This window comes from Diabrotica undecimpunctata, chromosome 9 (assembly GCF_040954645.1).
Source record: "Diabrotica undecimpunctata isolate CICGRU chromosome 9, icDiaUnde3, whole genome shotgun sequence".
NCBI lineage: Eukaryota > Metazoa > Arthropoda > Insecta > Coleoptera > Chrysomelidae > Diabrotica > Diabrotica undecimpunctata.
The window spans coordinates 15,516,047-15,536,272 of record NC_092811.1 but is presented as its reverse complement, the minus strand read 5'-3'; the positions used below and the strand labels follow the sequence as shown (position 1 = coordinate 15,536,272).

At 34.5% G+C, this 20,226-nt stretch overlaps 1 protein-coding gene across 3 annotated transcripts in view; it reads right to left on the bottom strand.

Moving 5' to 3' along the window:
- The window catches only part of LOC140449583 (uncharacterized), a 584,439-nt gene that overhangs the window by 257,179 nt on the left and 307,034 nt on the right, over positions 1 to 20,226 (bottom strand). For all 3 annotated transcript variants that reach the window (XM_072542799.1, XM_072542797.1, XM_072542800.1), the window contains exon 4: positions 15,279 to 15,319. The gene's annotated coding sequence lies outside the window, so the exon portion shown is untranslated. The remainder of the gene's footprint in view (positions 1 to 15,278; positions 15,320 to 20,226) is intronic.

The following is a 20,226-nucleotide window of genomic DNA, read 5'->3' as shown; positions in this document are numbered from 1 at the left end:
TAGAATAACAAGCCCCATGGATTCAAGTTCTTTAATTAATACATCATGAGGAATGGATGGGCAAACATTAGAGAGAATGATTCTTTCGGAGGGAGTTATACACCGTCGAGCTTGTATAATCTGGTTATTAACTTCAATGTTGCCATTATTTTCCTTCATGAATTTTTCTACGATATTTTTCAAATATAGACATATTCTACTGTTTGATAATCTAGAGCAGAATAGTATATTTTTTGGATGGATGATTTCTTCCAGGGGGAGGAGGTAATCTTGTATTTTCGCATCTTCAATGGAATTAAAAATGATAGCATGCCATTTTGACGAAAATTTTTGTTGTGTTAGTGCGGTAGAGTAACTTCTTTGTGTAGAATTATCCATTTGAGAATTGCCTGGTAAATTTATTTCATTGATTTACGACATATTCGTTGATGTTTAAACATTCCTAAAGACGGACCTGTCCGCCGCCAGAAAAAAACCGGCCGGAGATACAGGTCAATGGTAATTAAATGTTTTTGTTTATCGTCAAGCAAATATGGATATGAAAATTTTCAATGGTGTTAAATACGTACTAATTATATATTTTCGGTGAAATTTACAGTAAAACTGTACTTACAGACTAGTAAAAGTGAGTTCAGTTGATCACTAATAACTTCACAAAGCGTAGTAAAATTTTGAAAACTTGTTCTCACTTAATTTAAACTATTTTGGAGAGCCAAAAATAAAGACACCGTTCCGATATACTAATAGGATCGGGCTCCCTATAAGCTTTACATAAAGATTTTTAAATGATACTTAAGTATGGCTTCAGATACTGTTTTCAAGTAGCTGGACAGAATTGCAGTATAACCGATAACCGACGGTATACTGTACAACAAAAATGTACATCTTTTGTAGATTTTAAACAAATGTACGGACTCTGTAAACAGTGGAAATGAAAGTACCAAGAAAGCTGGTAGGATTAGCCCAGATGTGTGTTCAAGATTCATGTGCTCGTATCGGAATTGGCAGTAGTTCATCAAATGAATTTCAAATCTAAACAGGTCTAAAACAAGGCAAACAACTTGCTGCTTTGTTATTCAACATCGCTTTAGAATACTCGGTTAGGAAAACACATCCAGAATTAACAAATAACTTCACTGCTCAGTAACTAAAGTTACTGTTCAGCGTCAGCTTTTGCTGACGATATCGATACAATTGCACAATCCACCAGAGACGCAGTTTAAGATATTTCTCTGATTATTATCTGAATTAATTTCTAATAAAACGTCAGGCATATTAATTTGTGGTATACAATTGATTTCTTCTGTATAATTTACTTCAATCTAATTTTGTGTAAAAAATGTTTTTCCTAATTCCTATTGTGCTTGTGTTTTGTTTTTGTATTACCTTATATCATTATCTAATAACCATTTCGCAATACGTCATCCTATAAAATCCAAACCATATTATCAATACTGGCATTCGTGATTTCACTATTTACCTGCAAATAGACAAAGAGAAGATTAGTGGGGTGACACTAACTGATGGTCTGGCGTCAAAAGAGATGAATGTGAAATTTTAGTATAGCTGGAAACTCACGTTTGAATGAAAAAACCGGGAGAGAGATGGTGCGAAGAACCGAACAATGCATGTATGTGCACTGAATATACTTTTATGAATGCTCAAAACTGTATTACAACTGATCTAGGTATTTTGTGTCTGACATTATGTAAATGTATATAAATTTCCTGTTCATTTAATGAATTTTAATTAAAATGGATATAATCAAAATTTTAAATGTTTTATTACTAATATTTACAAAGTTAAATAAACTCAGTTTATTTATAAACCCTTCTCTTCTCATGATACCATCATTATTAAACCCTTAACTACTGACGTGGATGTTTCAGGACGTAGACTCTGACATGCGGTATGTCATACCGTTGTCTATTCTCCTTTGTTTTTAATATGAATTTATTTTATATTACTGTATTTGTTTTTTATATCAACTACGGAATGATTCTTCACATTGCTGTAGCATAATATACTGCTGCAAGTAAAATAAACTTTACTTTTTCAAGAATATTATGAATGCATGCATAATATTTAAAAAAATGGTGGACGTTACTACAAAATCGTTTATAAACTAAATTACAAGAAAAATGGATTACTTGTGACAAACAAATGGTAAAATAATGTTAAAAGAAACAGACTAATGATTTAAATTTAATGAGAAAGTAAAATACAAAATTCTGACAATAACCAAAAATTACAATAAAATAACTAGTCATTTTGCGCTCAAGGTCCGTAATTTTTCTTTGTACACTGTAAGCACACTGATTTTCCACAAGAAAAGCACACATAAAAAGTCTTTCGCTTTAATGCACTTGGGCATAAGTAACACGTCTTCTTTTTCTCAAGCCCTTCTTCAAAATCTGTTTCTTTTTGGCGTTTTTGTCCTAGTATTCGTTCAATACCACATAATAATTCTCTCGGGATTCTGGGATTTTCGAGTCTTCTTTCTAGATGAGGTAAAACTAATTGTTTCGCCAACTCCGTTGTGTAGTTTAGCCTTTCCATATTATCTTCTTGTAGTGATTGGTACACAACATGCGAATTAACAGCAGCTATATCAATGATGCGGTAAAAAATAGTAAGTGGCCATCGGCGAGAACGACGTTTTACAGAATATTTGGCAAACTTGGCATCTAAAGTATCGACACCTCCTTTCGTACGATTATAATGAATTATAATTTCAGGTTTTCCAGTAATCTGATCCGTGCCTATTGAATGGTGCATCGAAGAAATAGGTAAAACAGCCCTCGATTTTTTTGGCACATGGAAAATTAGGGATAAACTTTTCGTAAATCCGTAAGTAGTTGAATTTACTTGCCTACATCGGTGTGGCTGGAATTCCGGAGGGATTTCCCGTTTATTTTTCTTGAGGGTTCCCACATACCTTAACTTCTTTACTTCTAACTGCTTTACTAATTCTATAGAACTAAACCAATTATCAGCTGTGATATTACGGTTAGTTCCATAAATAGGTTTAGCAAGCCGAAGAACAGATTGAGTTGGTTTATTCATCTTCTTTCCTTTCTCAGATAACCCAGTTCCGTCAGTGTCCTTGCCTCCATATATATAGGCATGGTATAAGTAACTTGTTCGTGCATCAGTCAGGCACATTATTTTAATGTAATATTTCACAGGCTTATTAGGCATATACATTTTAAACCTACACCTTCCCCTAAAGCCGACCAACATTTCATCAATATAAACACATGTGCCTACGGAATACAGTTTTTGATTGAATTTGATATGAATATATTAAATATGTTACTAATGGCTGCTGTTGGGTCTATCTTTTTTCTTTCTTCTCTATCCAGAGGGTTATCAAAACGTAAACATTTTAGAAATATTGCAAATCTTTCTTTTGATGACACATCTGAATATATCTCTACCAGTGCTATCTGTAGCAAATATAGAATTTATATCTTCGTCATTGGATTTGAAAGCTGATGAGTATAAAAGCAATCCCAAAAAGGCTTTTAGTTCTATTTCATCAATTTCATTTAGTTCTGGTCTATTCATTCCTTTATAGTTTTCATGAATTGCACGTAATTTATTATTTGTCCATTTACGTATTTTTTGTATTATATCCTCAGAAATAAGAAAATTAAAAAAAAATGACGAAGTTTCGTTTCTTACATCTCTGGACCGCACAGCTGGTACTTTTGTTACAAGGTTGTGTAACTGAGTTCTTACATTTTTCGAGGGTGCTGTAGTAGACCACTTAAAACGATTTTTGCCATAAAAATATGACTTACCATTATCATTTAAATGATATTCGTCTTCAGACCTTTCCGACTACTCACTTCCGGTGTCGTGTAAACTTTCAATACATACTTATCGCTTGCATCGTCAACATCACTATCACTAAAATATTCTAAATCACTAGGTACTTCGTCAGCCCTTTGAGATAAAACAGCCTCAAGATCATCATCTGAAAGCTTTACAGTTTTGCGGCTAAATTTAGAACAACTGGATGAACTTGCTGCCATACTAACAGCAAAAGAATACACTACACTGCTTTTAACTATAGAAACGTAAATACTGACATGCGGTACTTGATACCGCAAGAAAACTTTATGTCAACGTAGCTCAAAGACTAAACGTGTACTAAAACTGCAGCAGTTGAGAGCAGGTACAATTAAACCCCACTTAAAGGTACACAGATGGTGTTCTAAGAATCTTTTATAAAACACGTTTTACAACAAAATATATTTTCGGCTCGGTATGGCATACCGCATGTCAGTGGTTAAGGGTAAAGATTGGCAATGATTTCAGCGAAGTTATGTCTATTTTTTGTGCAGCACAAAACAATGAATGTGATTGCAAGCCAGTCAAATCTAGTATTTTTTTAACCACAGATATCTGCGTAAAAAGATCAAAAGAGTAAAAAAGTACACTTACCTAGGAACACTTATAACAGAAAATAATGACTAGACTGCAGCAATCAAAGTCAGAATCGAAAAAGCAGGTTCTAATTTTATGAAAATGAAAACGGTCCAATGTGGCAAAGATTTAACATTAGCTCTTAAAGTACGCCAAACAAAATGTTACGTATACAGTGTAATATACTATGGAGTGGAATCATGGACGTTAAATCTAGACACAATGAGACGACTTAACGCCTTTAAAATGTGGACCTATAGAAAAATTATAAGGATTTCCTGGGTAGATAGAGTTACGAACAATGAAGTACTGAGAAGAATAGGTAAAGAGAAGGAAGTTGAACTTACAATTAAAGAAAGAAAGCTACAGTATCTCGGACATGTGATGCGGGGCGGGAAGTATGGCATCCTGCGACTCATAATGCAAGGAAAGATAGATGGCAGAAGAAGCATCGGAAGAAGACGAATTTCATGGCTCAAGAACCTGAAAGAATGATTTGGATGCAGCTCAAAACAACTATTTAGAGCTACTACCTCAAAAATTAAAATAGCTATGATAATTGCCAACCTCCGCAGCGGAAATGGCACCTGAAGAAGAAGAAGAAATATTTGCGTAACTAATTGTTATTAATTTTCTCTTTGGTAATTAATGTAAAAATAAGTGATCTACTATTTTTTATAACATGCCCAATGTATGAAGTTTTCTTATATATTAATGATATAATTCTGATGAAAAGAACTGATGAAATTTTGAAAATGATTATATAGGATGTCCCACCAGCTTTGTTGTCGTTTTCCTGCTTGATCCAACCCCATCTACGTCAGATCTTCGTTCCTGCGTATGGAAATGGTTTCCTTTTTGCTCCAGTTGAGAGTTTTGTCCTTGCAGCTCCAATCCCAGAGATAGTACCAAGTTTCTCAAAGTTAACTGGCAAAGTTTGTGAATTAAGGTAACAATTAACATATTAATTTTTCCAAATTGAATAGACATTATTTTTGATAATTATTGATAATTGCTTTAATTAAAATATAAGAATTTGTAATATTTAAAGATTTATTTATGTTAGAGGCGTGGTCAACAAAATGTTATAATTTATTCTGTTTTACAATGTTATGTTGACATATGACATTTTGGCTTAAATAAATCTGCTGTTGTTGTAAAACAATTTTAATTTGATTATTATATAGAAAAGATATGTATTTCATATATAAGGTTAAATTTTAAGATATTTTCATAAACAAGGATATCTTTAATTTTTAATAATCTAATTTGGCCATATTAATAAATAACCTAGGAACCATTTCAAAAATTTTTTTAGCAATCTCCTTTGTAAACAGATAAGCACGTAAGTTTTTGTTAATTTTGTTATTATGTTATTTAGTATGCTTCTTGTTCAATCTTTATTTTTGATATAACTGTTTATTTGAGACAAAAATAAACGTTTGATTTGTTTCTCCAACCATTTTGTTTATTTTAGTTTAGAAAAATCTCCTAACCCCTGTTTGTGTTTCTTTATTTTAGGAAGGAAGAACCTTTCTTTCCTCCAGCAAGATTAGGATCCTTCAAAGCGGTGCCCTTATCCTAACTTGCTAGAAGCCCTTTCTTGTTGTCCTTATTGCACAGTTGTCCAGGAGATTTGTGTAAGTATTCCTTTATTTCATTTTCTGGTAGTTACCCCCAATCCAACACCCTTGACTTTTACTTACCCACGACCCCAGCTCTCCAGATAACCCCTGAGTGCCTGTTCGCATACGTTTCGAATTATTTTGCTTGCCCTATCTTGACCCCCTGAGCTTCTGCCCCCAATTTTTCTACCCCTATGATCTTACCCTAAGGTAGGCAAAATATAATTCGTTACAACTTATACAGGGTGAGTCATAACTATTGGGATATAGACTAAGGACAGGTTATTTGGACCAAAATATGGCTATTGGGCCAAATATGCCTTTATAAAATGTTGCTGAGAAAAAAGATACAGGGTGTTAAAATTAATTTTTGTTTTTCGTTTTTTGCTAATAGTTTCCCTGTATATTTATCAATTGCTATCAAAATTGGCACAGAGGCATAATCTTAGACAAGAAATGGTATTTTATTTTTAATTTTACGTTTTGTCATAGAGGGCGCCATGTGGATCATTCCTAATGATCAAATTGAGTCTAAACTTTTTCTGATTAAACTTTTTAGTAATTTTTATTAGAAAATCTGACGTAAACATCATTTTTACGTAAAATTGGTACTCCTGTTTAAACATGATAATTTCAACCGTTTTCGATAAAATCGCAGTCGAACTGCTTAGAATCTTAAAAAAGGATTTCAAATATTATTTCATTTATGAAAAGTATGCTTTGGACTGTCAGATAATTTTTGTTGGTAAATGTCATTTGTTCAGAGTAAATTATTTTTGATGTATACAGTGAATGTAATGTTGCATTTTTTAAAAGTAATCATTACTTTTTTTGATTAAAATGCCTCGTCACAGTCATTTTACTAATGAAGAAATGCGAGATATAATTTGCGTATACACACAAGATAATTTTTGCGGTCGCTCGGCAGCCAGATGGTATGGAATGGTATACGCAAACAGAAGGCAACCAAATCACAAAACTTTTGATGATGTTTATTTAGAATACGTTGGCAAAACTGTAGCCGTCGTGGAAGATCTGTTGGAAGTAAATTTTGAACAGAAGTGAAGTGATAAGGATGGAGGTTCTCTTCTTTTAGAATTCTAACAATAGACGACTGACTTACTCCTGTTGCTGCTGATAGATGTCGTAAACTTATTTCAGGATTTTCATCTACTCGATCAAAAAGTTCATCTTCTTGATTAGGTGTGATTTGTTTCGGTCGACCACCCAGATTTTTAGTGTGAAATGACCCAGTTTCACCTAAACTACGATATAATCTTGCAAAAGTTTTGTGATTTGGTTGCCTTCTGTTTGCGTATAACATTCCATACCTTCTGGTTGCCAAGCGACCGCAAAAATTTTCTTTTCATACCAAGCATACTTTTCATAAATGAAATAATATTTGAAATTTTTTTTAAGACTAAGCAGTTCGACTGCGTTTTTATCGAAAACGGTTGAAATTATCATGTTTAAACAAGAGTACCAATTTTACGTAAAAATGATGTTTACGTCATATTTTCTAATAAAAATTACTAAAAAGTTTCATCAGAAAAAGTTTAGACTCAATTTGATCATTAGTAATGATCCACGTGGCGCCTTCTATGACAAAACGTAAAATTGGAAATAAAGTATCATTTCTTGTCTAAGATTATGCCTCTGTGCCAATTTTGATAGCAATTTATAAATATACAGGGAAACTATTAGCAAAAAACGAAAAACAAAAATTAACTTTAACACCCTGTATCTTTTTTCTCAGCAACATTTTATTAAGGCATATTTGGCCCAATAGCCATATTTTGGTCCAAATAAGATGTCCTTAGTCTATGTCCCAATAGTTATGACTCACCCTGTATAAGCTTTGTCCATAAAATTGTACAATTTTCAGTGACAATAAAGCATATTTCTATCATAATAAACTTGTTGCTTAGGGGTTAAGGAATTTATATACATTATAATGTTTAATTGCTCTTTAACAAACATTTGTATAACCTTTGCGTAAATAATTTATAATACAGGTAGACTTTCGGTTTACCATGTATTATCGAATTCACGTGTACTTTATTTATATTTAGAACGGAATGTTCATTTGTTTTTAATTAAAATTTAATTATCTGCAAAATCTGCTCCTAAATGAAAATATCTATTTCCCGTGTTCTCACACCTACATTTAATTATTCCCAACAACCGTTTTGGACTAAATGTAATAAGTCCTTGCGGGACTCATAACATTAATCCAGCAATCAGCATTTCTAAGCCATTGTTCTATTCCATCCACCGGCACTTAACTGATAATCCCTTAAGTACGGATCCTTTAATTCCCACCGAATTGGGTTTCTTAAGCAACAAGTTGTGATTAACTTAAAGCGTAAAAAGCTTTATGGAACTTGATCTTAATTGATTTCAATATTGGAAGCTTATATATACGGTATTGATACGATTTGAAATATAAGTCGTTGATTAGATGTATTCAGTCTTAAGGTTGATAATTTATTATCAACAAAGAGCTATTTAGTATATATTTCAGTAGCTCTTAAAAATCTACATTATCTACACATTATTTTTATATTACGTCACTTTCTGATAATTTTATAAGTGGCAGCGTATTTGCTTACAATTAATATACGTATGTATGTACAAATATGAAGGAAAAAAGATACATTAACTTAAACAATAGATATAAATTAAATTATTTAGGGGATTACTATATTTTCGTAAAATCTGCAGAAAAAAACTTGCCTTAATTATCATTAGTACCGTAATTTCCGGTGATTTTCGAACACTAGGGTGACTGGTTCATTTTGGTAGGAAGATATTTTAGTAACTAGGGCATTTGTATAATATATTATCAAGTAAATTTCACTACACCGCACCATCAGTACCATATGAACTGTAGGAACATTTTAATAAATTATAATTAATAAATAAATAAGATTTTTTGACCTGAAAAAATTGGTTGGCAACCAATAATACTTCCAAGAGTAAGATTAATTACATAGTTGCGTATTGAAAATCTACGAATTCTTAACGGCCGCGCAGTATTATTTCAGTCTAAACATAGACACTAAGAAGGGCGGGTCTTATTTGCAAGGTGCTACAGAATTTAACGGTTTTCGGGTGACTTCCCAGTTTATTGCTTGTCAGATTTTGGTCATTCTTTGGTTATACCTTAAATTAATAGTTATTTAACCAACAAGTGTATTAATAAGGGCGATTAACAATTGAGATATTTTAACGCGCGAGCGAAGCGAGCGCGTTAATTTTCGAGATTGTTAATCGCCATTTTAATTTATGAGTTCGTTACAAAATTTTTCCGTCGACCGTACTTTTCAGAAATAAAAATATATTAGTTTAAATTTTTATTTCTTCTTCTTCTTCTCGTGCCACTCCTAGCGGAGATTGGAAATCATCATGGCCACTGCGACTTTGTTAGCAGCGCGCCTAAAAAGTTCAATCGAACTACACCCGAACCATTCACGTAGATTACGAAGCCACGATATTTTTCTTCTTCCCACACTTCTTTTGCCCTTAATTTTGCCCTGCATGATATTTCTTAAAAGTTCGTACTTTTCACCTCTCACAATGTGCCCCAAATCTTTCTAGTTTTTATCTCATTTAGAATTTCGCATCTTTTGTCTAAAGTTTGGAGTACTTGCGTGTTAGTGACGCGGTCCATCCATGATATTCTGAGAATGCGCCTATAGCACCACATCTCGAAAGCTTCGATGTTTTTTGTGGTCAACTGTTTTAGTGTCCAAGCCCCTACTCCATACAACAGGGTAGAAAAGACATAACACCGCAGCATTCGTATTCGTAACTTTATATTGATCTCACGATTGCAAAAGAGTTTGCGCATTCTATTAAAGACTGATCTAGCGATTTCTATTCTACATCTAATCTCTTTTGTTTGATCAGTATCGTCTGTGATCCAAGCACCTAGATATTTATAACAGGACACACGCTCAATCGTTGTATTGTCTATTACAAGATTAGCTCTGATGTTCTTTGATTTCGTGATTACCATAAATTTAGTTTTTTTCAAATTAATTTTCAAGCCGTAACTGTTACAGTATATATTGAGACTTTGAACGAGATGTTGTAGTTCTACTAGCGTTCCCGTTAGGAGAACCGTATCGTCAGCATACCTTATATTGTTGATCGTCTCACCATTTATTATCAGACCAAGATCTTCTTCCTCGAGTGCTTGTTCACAAATAGCTTCACTATACAGATTAAATAAAAGTGGCGACAAGATGCATCCCTGCCGGACTCCTCGACGGATTTGAATTTCTTCTGTTAACCTACCCTCAACCTTCACATTTGCTGTTTGATTCCAATATAGGTTGCATATAATTCGAATATCTCGGCTGTCTATATTTTTCTTTATCAGAATTTGTCTTAGTGGTCCATGTTGTACTTTTACAAAGGCCTTTTCGAAATCAATAAAGCAGGTGTAAATTTCTTGGTTCATGTCTAAGCATCTCTGTGAGAGAACGTTCATTGCAAACAGAGCCTCCCTTGTACCCTCCCTTGTTGTAAACTATTTGTAAGAAAGTCTAATTTATTTCTTTTTTACCTCTTTTAAAATGGACTCATACAAGCAACACATTTATGACTTTTACTTTTTCTAATTATTGTTTCTTATTGCTACGTTTTCTTTAAGTTTTAGTCTTTTCTGTCTATTAATAAGGCTCTATACGCTTTTTTTTATATATTTTTTGGCTTTTTTTTTTAAAACTATTAGATGACTTCTACATGATTTAAGTTCTTGGACGCACTTATATATTGTTAGTCTCTCTACGACACTTTTGGAATCTGTAAATATAATAATTTTAATAACTACTATAACAACATGTGATCCATACTTCTCTGTTTATCTCAAATAAAGTTCTGATATTTGCTAGCCTTTTTATATCTTCTTTTCCTTTTTATACCTAACTAAACTTCTTTACTGAAATTTAATATTGGTATTGATACAATAACAATAAGAAATTCCATATATAAAAATATTTCAAGTTAAATCACTACATGTAACTCTTGTGAGAGCGAATTTCCTGTTTTCAAAAGAAACTTGCGGAGTTCTAGCGAATTTGCTCTTCCTTCTAAAATATCATATTTCATAAAACAAACAAGTCGTACAAAAACTACAATGAACTACAAAAGCTTTTGAAAACCAAACAAACGGAAATATTACTCCTCCGTTGTTTGCCTCTGTAAATGATCGCGGCTTCCAATAAAATGCCGCCAGTAACAGTAGATCCTACAGTAATTTGATCGATTGCCCAATAAAGGAAAGACAAGCCAAATTGATCAATAATTTAATATACTTCACTTGCCATGCAGCGACAATCAACAGGTTGAATGTGCTTAATTACATTAAGACAATCTTTTTAATCAAAGAAGATACTTTTTAAAGCACTGGAAAGGACGTTAAATATGACAATCGGCTTTAGTAATTACTTATTAAACAAAAGACGATTCGTTTTTAATACAGGGTAGGGTAAGAGAGAGGGTGTACTTAATAATTTCTATTATACAGTGACGAAAAAAATAAATAAAATAAATTTATTTTTTATTAATATTATATTCGTTTGAATATTTGTATTTTACAGGGTCTCGATGTCAAGATATATGTACTATAGAGCGTTCCACGTTAAGTAAATTACATTGCGGGGATAGGACCATGTATTTCTTATGGACAATAGAAGCGCAGCGATGCCAGGATGAACACAAGCACGATTCAGGGTTGTATTATTTGTATTTTCGTTTCCACAGACATGAATTAAAATTAATGTTTTTTAACGTAATTGACCAAAAACGCCCATTAGAAGAAAGATATGAAAAGTAGGGAAAAAGATTTTAATTAAATAAATAGTATTTACAATGGATAATTTTATTTTATATTATTTTAATTCTCTTTTGTATGGTGTCGAAGGTTAGACGTTGACGGATACACTTCTCAAGAAACTGGAAGCCTTTAAAATCTGTTGGGAAATAAGTTGGGTGGATAGAGTTCGTAACGAAGTTGTTTTGCATCAGATGGGAAAAGTTACGGAAGTCGTCAAAACAGTTAAAAATCGCAAACCTGAATATTTTGGCCATATTATGCACCACCCAGAGAGATATAATATACTCCATTTAATAATACAAGGCAAGGTAGACGGAAGAAGAGGGCCAGGTCGAGGAAGAACGTCATGGCTTAGAAACCTGAGAGATTGGTATAACAGATCCTCTGCATCTCTTTTCAGAGCTGCCGTCAACAAAATTACTATAGCCAATTTGATAGCCAACGCTCGATAATCGAGCTCGGCACATGAAGAAGATTATTTTAATTATAGTAATGACAGTTTATTTATTTTTCCGTGAGAATACCATATGTCATTAATCATGGAAATCAGTAGAAAATATTTCTTAGCTAAATCATGCATTTTGCCGGCTATTGAAAGATAAGCAATTAAACGGACCGCTTTGGATATATCTAATTACTAATTGCAACTTAAAATAATACAGTATGCGTATGTCAGCGATTTTATGTCGTTCTCTGACTACATAATGATAATAAGGCTTTGCGTTTTTTTAGTAGTTATTGTAACTTTACAGTTAAATGTTAATTAAAATTGGAAATTCAAAAATTAAACCAAGGGAATATCTTGGACATCCGTGCAGAAACAAATTGTTTTAAATGTATTTAATTATCATCTAAATTTAAGAAGTGGTGAAAATGTTAGAAGTTTAACCGATAAAGTAAGTGCTATGACGGGATTAAGTTTTAGTACTATTTCTAAAATACGCAAAGAAACTGCAGAAGGAGGACTAAGGCCCATAGAAAACGTACCAAAAGTAGAGTGAACAGCAGAAAGTTCACTTACAATACAGTAGTTCGTACGCAGCTACGTGCAATCGTGCATTTCTTTAAAAATTTACCGCCGAGATTAAACAAAGTTTTTGCACTGGTTAAAAAAGACATAAGATTTAGCAAACATGCCACGCACAACAATGTGGAGAATACTCCATGAAATGAACTTTTTTTTTGCAAACGAGGAGTAAAGTCAAGCATGATTGAACGGCCCAATCTTCTAAAATGGGGGCATCAGTATTTGCGTGAGATAAAAAATTTCGTTCTCAAGGATACACCGTCGTTTATTTGGACGAAACTTAAGTGAATGTTGGACATAGTGTTTCCAAAGAATATAAGGACCTCTCAGTGACTTCAACAAGGGATGCGTTTGTCAAGGGGTTTTAGTTAGTCAGCGGACTATCATGATGAGATGGATGTTCCTGTATTTGAACAATGGTTTAAGGAAAAGCTGCTTCCTAATCTTCCAGAGAAAACTGTGGTACTGATGGACAAAGCTTCGTACCGTTCGAGGAGAGAAGTGATTCCGGCACAAGCCTTCAATAAAGATCAAATTAAGACATGGTTGCTAGAGAAAGATATCTTTTTTGAAGAAGATTATTTAAAATCAGAGCTCATGGAAATTGTAAACACATACAAAGAAAAATACATAAAAAGACATATTGCCTTACACAACACAGAGTTTAAGACCGCCGCTATGGAACAATTAATAAGAAATGCAAACTATTTGCGTAATCAATCCTGAAGACAGGGAGGAACGCAAAAAAGATGATCCAACTGCAGCTATCTTATTTATATTCAATACTTTCATAGAAAATTGTCAAAGTGGATACGGACTTGGTCAATCGGCCACAATTGATGAAATGCTTGTAAGTTTTCGAGGTAAATGCCAGTTTAAAATGTACATGCCTAACAAACCGGCTAAATACAGACTCAAAATACAGTGTATTACGGATACACGTAATGGTTATTTGTATAATGCTTATATTTACAGCGGAAAAGACTTCGATGGATTTGGTATCAGTGACGAGTACAAAAAATTTCTAAAGCCTACACAAGCTATGTTGCGCTTAGCTGAACCGCTCTTTGGTAGCAACCGAAATATCACAGCTGATAATTGGTACTCTTCTATTCAATTAGTGGATATTTTACGAACGAAAAACTTGACTTATGTGGGCACACTGAAAAAAATAAGACTGAAATACCTCCATCTGTTCTGCCCAACAAAAACAGACCTGAAGGGTCAACAATTTATGGATTTAGGGAAGAATGTATCTTAATTTCTCATGTAGGAAAAGTGGGAAAGGCTACAGTACTTATATCTTCAATGCATAGTAGACGTTATAGTGATCCCTCTACTGAAAAACCAAAAATTATTTCTTATTATAATAAGAATAAGGGAGGTGTAGATTCCCTAGATGGGAAATGCTCCAAAAACACCTCAAGTTGTCTAACCCGAAGATGGCCATTAACAATTTTTTTCCGCATATTGGACATTTCTATAACAAATTCATATATTCTACATCAGTGTTACAAAAACAATCCAGTAATAAAAGAAAAAAGTGTTTTTGCTTTGGAGTTGGCTATGTAGTTAGTGCAAGATTACATGAAAAGACGAATGACAATGACGAACATTCCACGTCAATTACGTCTTACAATTAGCCAGATACTTGGAGTTCAAGAAGAACAAGAGGACAATCAGACGGATGTTTATATTTTAGAAAAACGCAAGATTTTGCAAGTTTGTGTCCGAGTAGAAATCGCAGGATAACAAAATACCTGTGCTTGCGTTGCAAAAAGCCTGTTTGTTTGGGATGTACAAAACCACTATATAAAAATTGTATATAAAATGGCTAAAGTTTGACTGATGCTGGAAACAAACATTTTTTATCGATTTTTATTTTACCTAGTTTTTTGTTTAGTGTGCAGTTTGAACATTTATCCTAGGAATACATTTTTTTTCATAGTGTTTTTTATATTTTTTTTAAATTACTTTACAAAACTATGTACTTTTTCACAAATATTTGAATGGATGTCAGTTTTATTTTAATATTTTTTCTTAACCCAAATAATGCCCAAATCTAATACGTTCACTTTTATAAAAATATATTAGGCTATGTTTGTAACATTTTTTCTTAATAAAAAAAATATTTTTGAGTGTTGTTTTGCTTTCTTAAAACAGTAGTTTCGCAGACTGCGCCGGACTAGTTACGCTACTGCTACAGTACTGGACCAGTTAAGGGTTAAAACAGTTTTTTGTGATTTACGAAAACTATAATTTCTGACTCATGTTGTTTCTGAAATGTCCAATTCAATTATTATTAACATGATATATTTTTAAATCTACCCTTACATATAACTCTTACCTTAAAACTAGTTCGATATATATTCAGTTGGTTTCATCTATCTGAAAGAAAAAGAAAAGTAGTTAGAACGGTGTAAATAAAATTAATGGCGCAAATTTTGTAGAATTACTATCTGATTCAGTGAACTTTGTAGCGCTTTAGAATTAAATCATGTGTCAACGTCTATAACTAAAAATTGTCAGACAAAAAAAAACAAACTCAAAAACATTCTGTACGAAAAAAGTTTAACAAAAAACGAAATCAAACGATTTCTACCTGGCGAAACCGAATTTAAATTTTTACCACTGTGCCTTCTAAAATTTGCAAAGCAAACAGCTTGATAAATTACTCGGCAAGGGAATCTAAAAATTACATTCCACATGCCTTTCATCATGGTCAAAATTCGTAGTAAATTCAGGTTCTGTAATAAAACATAATAACGGTATTGGATTTTTGTTTCGATACAGGGCAGCGACAAGCCGCTTATACGTATTTCGACCTCTTTAGGTCTCTTCAGAGCGGTATAGCCACTGCTCTACATCCAAACAAAAATCTTTCCCGTCCTAAACAATAGTTATCAAAATAGACAGTGTAATCCCATAGCTAGACAGTATAATTTTCAGGTATTTTATTTCCATCACTTGTTCAATACTAAGCAATACTGATGCCATTAATTTCTATTTTACATCTGGTTGGTTCTTTGCTAACTACTATTTTTGTAGTTTTTTGAGATGAGATTATCATATTAAATTCTTTTGCTCGTATGTTAAATCTGTGGACCAGTCTTTGCAGACTATTTTTATCTTGGGCTATCAATATTGCGTCTTTGTGTAACAGAGTATTTTTATCTCTGTTTTCCATTCTGTAACGTGTTCCTTTGTTTACGATTTTAATGATTTTATCCATTATCAAATTAAAGAGCATAGGGCTCAATCTTTTTATCTTATTCCGCTGCCCATTTTTTATAGGTTCTGTACGCTGTCCATCTACTCTGATTTTCATTTTGTTGTTTTGAAAGATATTTTCGATAATTTTTATAATATTTAGGGAACTTTTTTATTATACAGAAGATGGATTACATCTGTCAAACGCTTTCTTTACGTCAATCAGATACAGAAATGCTGGCTTATTATACTCTAGTGATTTCTCAGTAATTTGCTTTATAACGAATAGTGCATCTACGAAAACCCTATCTGCTAAACTTATCCTGTGATTTATTAGCACTTATAAAATTTTAGTTGTAAGTTTTAGGTTAGTTGGATGGACACGGCAATCCGAAGAAAGGAGACTTTCTTCACGATTACGAGTTTGGACCCAGGGGTTGGTGAAGAAAGTTTAAAAAAAGCAATAAAGAGCTATACAGGCGTTCCTGAAAGAAAGATAGAAGTTAAGACCCTAAGAACCAATAGATATGGCGAACAGGTGGCTACGATAGCCGTACGTTCCTCCAGAGCAGAAGAGCTGAGGAGGTATAGCTCAATAAAAAAAGAATGGGTCGGGTGTCCAATAATGGAGAGACACAACCCAGTTAGATGTTATAAGTGCTTAAAGTTCGGGCACAATAACTACGAATGTAAAGAAGAGTGCAGGGTGGCGTGTTGCTATAATTGTCTAAAAACGGGGCACTAGCAAACCATACTGCTCGGTATGCAAAGAAGAAGGGCGTAGAATGGACAGGATGGCTTGTCCGTCCTACCGAGCCCTTGTAGATGGCGGGGGAGGAGAGGGGACTACTAACATAGACTTTGGAAAACGAAGGTGGGCCCATATACAGCCCACTTAGGTGTTATTTTATATCTACAAAATTTATTTTATTTATTTTAATTATTATTTCAATTTTACCGAACTACTTTCATTTATTGAATTCTTTTATTTATACATATTTCATCTATATACCGTATTTATTTATTTTATTTATATTTGTAATAATTTATTTATTTATCTTAGTTTTTACGGCTTTTAACGTTTTCGAAAGACGTGAATCCGATGCAGAAACGACATCTGGGAACTGAACCAAACTGGAACTCAAAGATCAACCTGGTATACGGATATTGCAGGTTAACGTGGATAGATCCCGCCGAGCGCACGACCTTGTCCACATAAAAGCTTGCATGCTAGAGGCAGACCTGCTCATCGTCTCCGAACCAAACAAAAAGACGTCATCCGGTGGTTGGGTCCAGGATAACGGGAAAAACGTGGCGGTGCTCTTTAGAAACAGGGGTTTGAGGGTGTGTAGGATTGTCAGGGGAGAAAATCATATCCTCATCAAACTGAGAGATTTACTGACATGTTACATGTCCCCAAGTATCCCCATGTATCCTTATTCCTTATAAAGTAATTGTAGACGAAATAATGAGCGCCGCCACGAACGAAAAAGAAGTGCTGATCGCCAGGGACATCAACGCAAAGTCGAGATTGTGGGTTTCCCCAATAAACGACAAAAAGGGGGAACTATGGAACGAATGGACAAACCAACTTTCATAAGGCCAGCCGAACACACATCGATATTACGTTCGCTAGTGAAGGGCTATCCAGGAGAGTGCACGGGTGGGATGTCAGTGGGTTTGACAATCAGTTATTCACATACCTTCGGTATATATAATATGAAATAAAAATTTAAGGGGGAATAAGGCGGCCGATAGGACACATGGAAATTTATTTCAACAAAACCACGTACCTATCGGAGGTGAGAAAGATCAATGAAGAAGAGATTTCTGACCTTGGCCAACTGAGAAGAGCACTAGAAAGTTAAGTGAAGTTGGCCACCGTGAAGAGAAAGAATAATAAAAAATCCCCCTATTGATGGACGGATATGATAGAAGGTCTACGAGAGGGATGACTCAGAGCTCGAAGGAATTATACGAGAAGCCTTGAGCTCAAAGAAATATTTTTTTTTGAACCAATTCTCTATCCTTCCATTGTTGGATGTAGGTCTCCCCCAGTTCTCTCCATCTTTCCCCATCTTGAGCTGTTCTCTATCATGCGGGACTTCCTTGTTTCCTGATGTCATCTTTCCACCTCATCTGTGGTCTGCCTCTTGATTTCTTTGCATTGTATGGACGCCACTTACCGATCGCATTGTTACATCGTCCGTCTTGGAGACGTTCATTGTGTCGAGCTCATTTCGATTTCAGTTTTGCTGCTTGTTCTATCGCGTCTACTGTCTTTGTTTTGGTTCTGATCCACTGGTTACGTTTTCTATCTTTAAGTGATATACCCAACATTTGTCTCTCCATTGCTCTTTGTGCCTTCCTTATCCTATCCAAATTGGCCTGTGTAAATGTCCATGTCTGTGCTCCGTAGGTGAGCACCGGTATTATACAGGAGTTATATACCTTGCTTCGTAAGCATAGTGGGATAGTTTGATTTTTTAGAACGTAAGAAAGTTTACCGAACGCTGCCCATCCCATTCTTACTCGTCTCGATATTTCGGCTGTTTGATTTTCTCTGTTAGCTCTGAGTGCTTGTCCTCGATAGATATTCTCATTTACCTGTTCTATTTTTTCTATTTGTATTTTTATTGCCTCTTGGTCTTCCGTGTTTGTCATTACTTTTGTTTTGTTGAAGTTAATTTTTAGGCCTTTTTGCAGTGATTTTTTATGAAGTTCATTCAGCATTAATTCTAGTTCTTGTCGTTCCGAGGAGATCAGGAGTATATCATCGGCATATCTAAGGTGATTTAGGTACTTTCCGTTAATCAAAGAAATATATAAAGATCTAAAGAAAACTCTAAACAAAAAAATAAAAGAAGAGAAAAAAGAAAAGTAGCAGACCCTGATAAAAACATGGGATGAGGATATATGGGGCGATGCATACAAGATAACCACGAAGATTCTTAAAGTAATCGCCCCATACAGACTCGACGTAGACCAGCGGATGAAATCAGCCGAACTCCTTGTCCCTACCAAGGATCCTCAAAATTTTATAAAGATATTTCCAACGATGGAAGAGGAGTTCACGGAAGAGGAAATAAGAACCGCTGGTCAGGAGATAAAGACAGGGAAAGCTCCCGGCCCTGACGGGCTGACACCTTAGGCAATAAAAGTAATAGCAACGGAGAAACCAGGCTTGATCAAAAGAATATACAACGACCTACTGCAGAAGCAAGAGTTTCCCAGGGACTTAGAGGAAGCGAACTTGGTTCTACTGCTAAAGCCTGGGAAACCCCCCGATTCAGCAGCCTCTTATCGGCCAATATGCCTCCTGGACTGCCTTAGTAATTTCTATGAAAGATTTATCAAGAGGAGGCTAAAGGGCGTGTTGGAAGATGAGAGACTGCTTTCAAACCAACAATACGGATTCCGAAAAGGCAGATCGACAGTCGATGCCGTAACCTGGATAAGGGACGCGGCTAAGACAAGCAAGAAACAATGGGGGGTCCTTGTTCTGCTGGACATAAGAAATGCTTTTAATTCAGCAAACTAGGGCCTCATAGTAGACCAAATCGTCAAATTTGGGGCTCCAGAGTATATGTCCAACATAATAAAGGACTACATATCGCAAAAATCCGTATGCATATCCAAGAAAAAAAGAAAGAAATGACCGCGGGAGTACCCCAGGAGTCAGTCCTGGAACCCTTACTTTGAAACATACTATATAATGGGGTACTAAAAATACACAAGAAGAGAGGAGTGAGAGCGATAGCATACGCGGACGATCTAGCCCTAGTGGTCGAAGATGATATGAATTGGGGAATAACAGAAAATGTAAATAATGCGATAAGAACAACCGTGGCGTGGATAGAGAAGAACGACCTAAAACTAGTAGTAGAAAAGACAGAAGTAATAATCTTGAGGGGACCAAGAAAAAGAAACGATATAATCTTCGAATATCAAGGCTCCGAAATAAGACCCCAAAGGACAGTCAGGTAGAGTCATTAGGAATAACCTTCGATGGCAGACTCTCTTTCGGACAGCATGTGCAAGAAGCATGTCGAAAGGCGGAAGAAAGGACCTCAACACTGAACAAG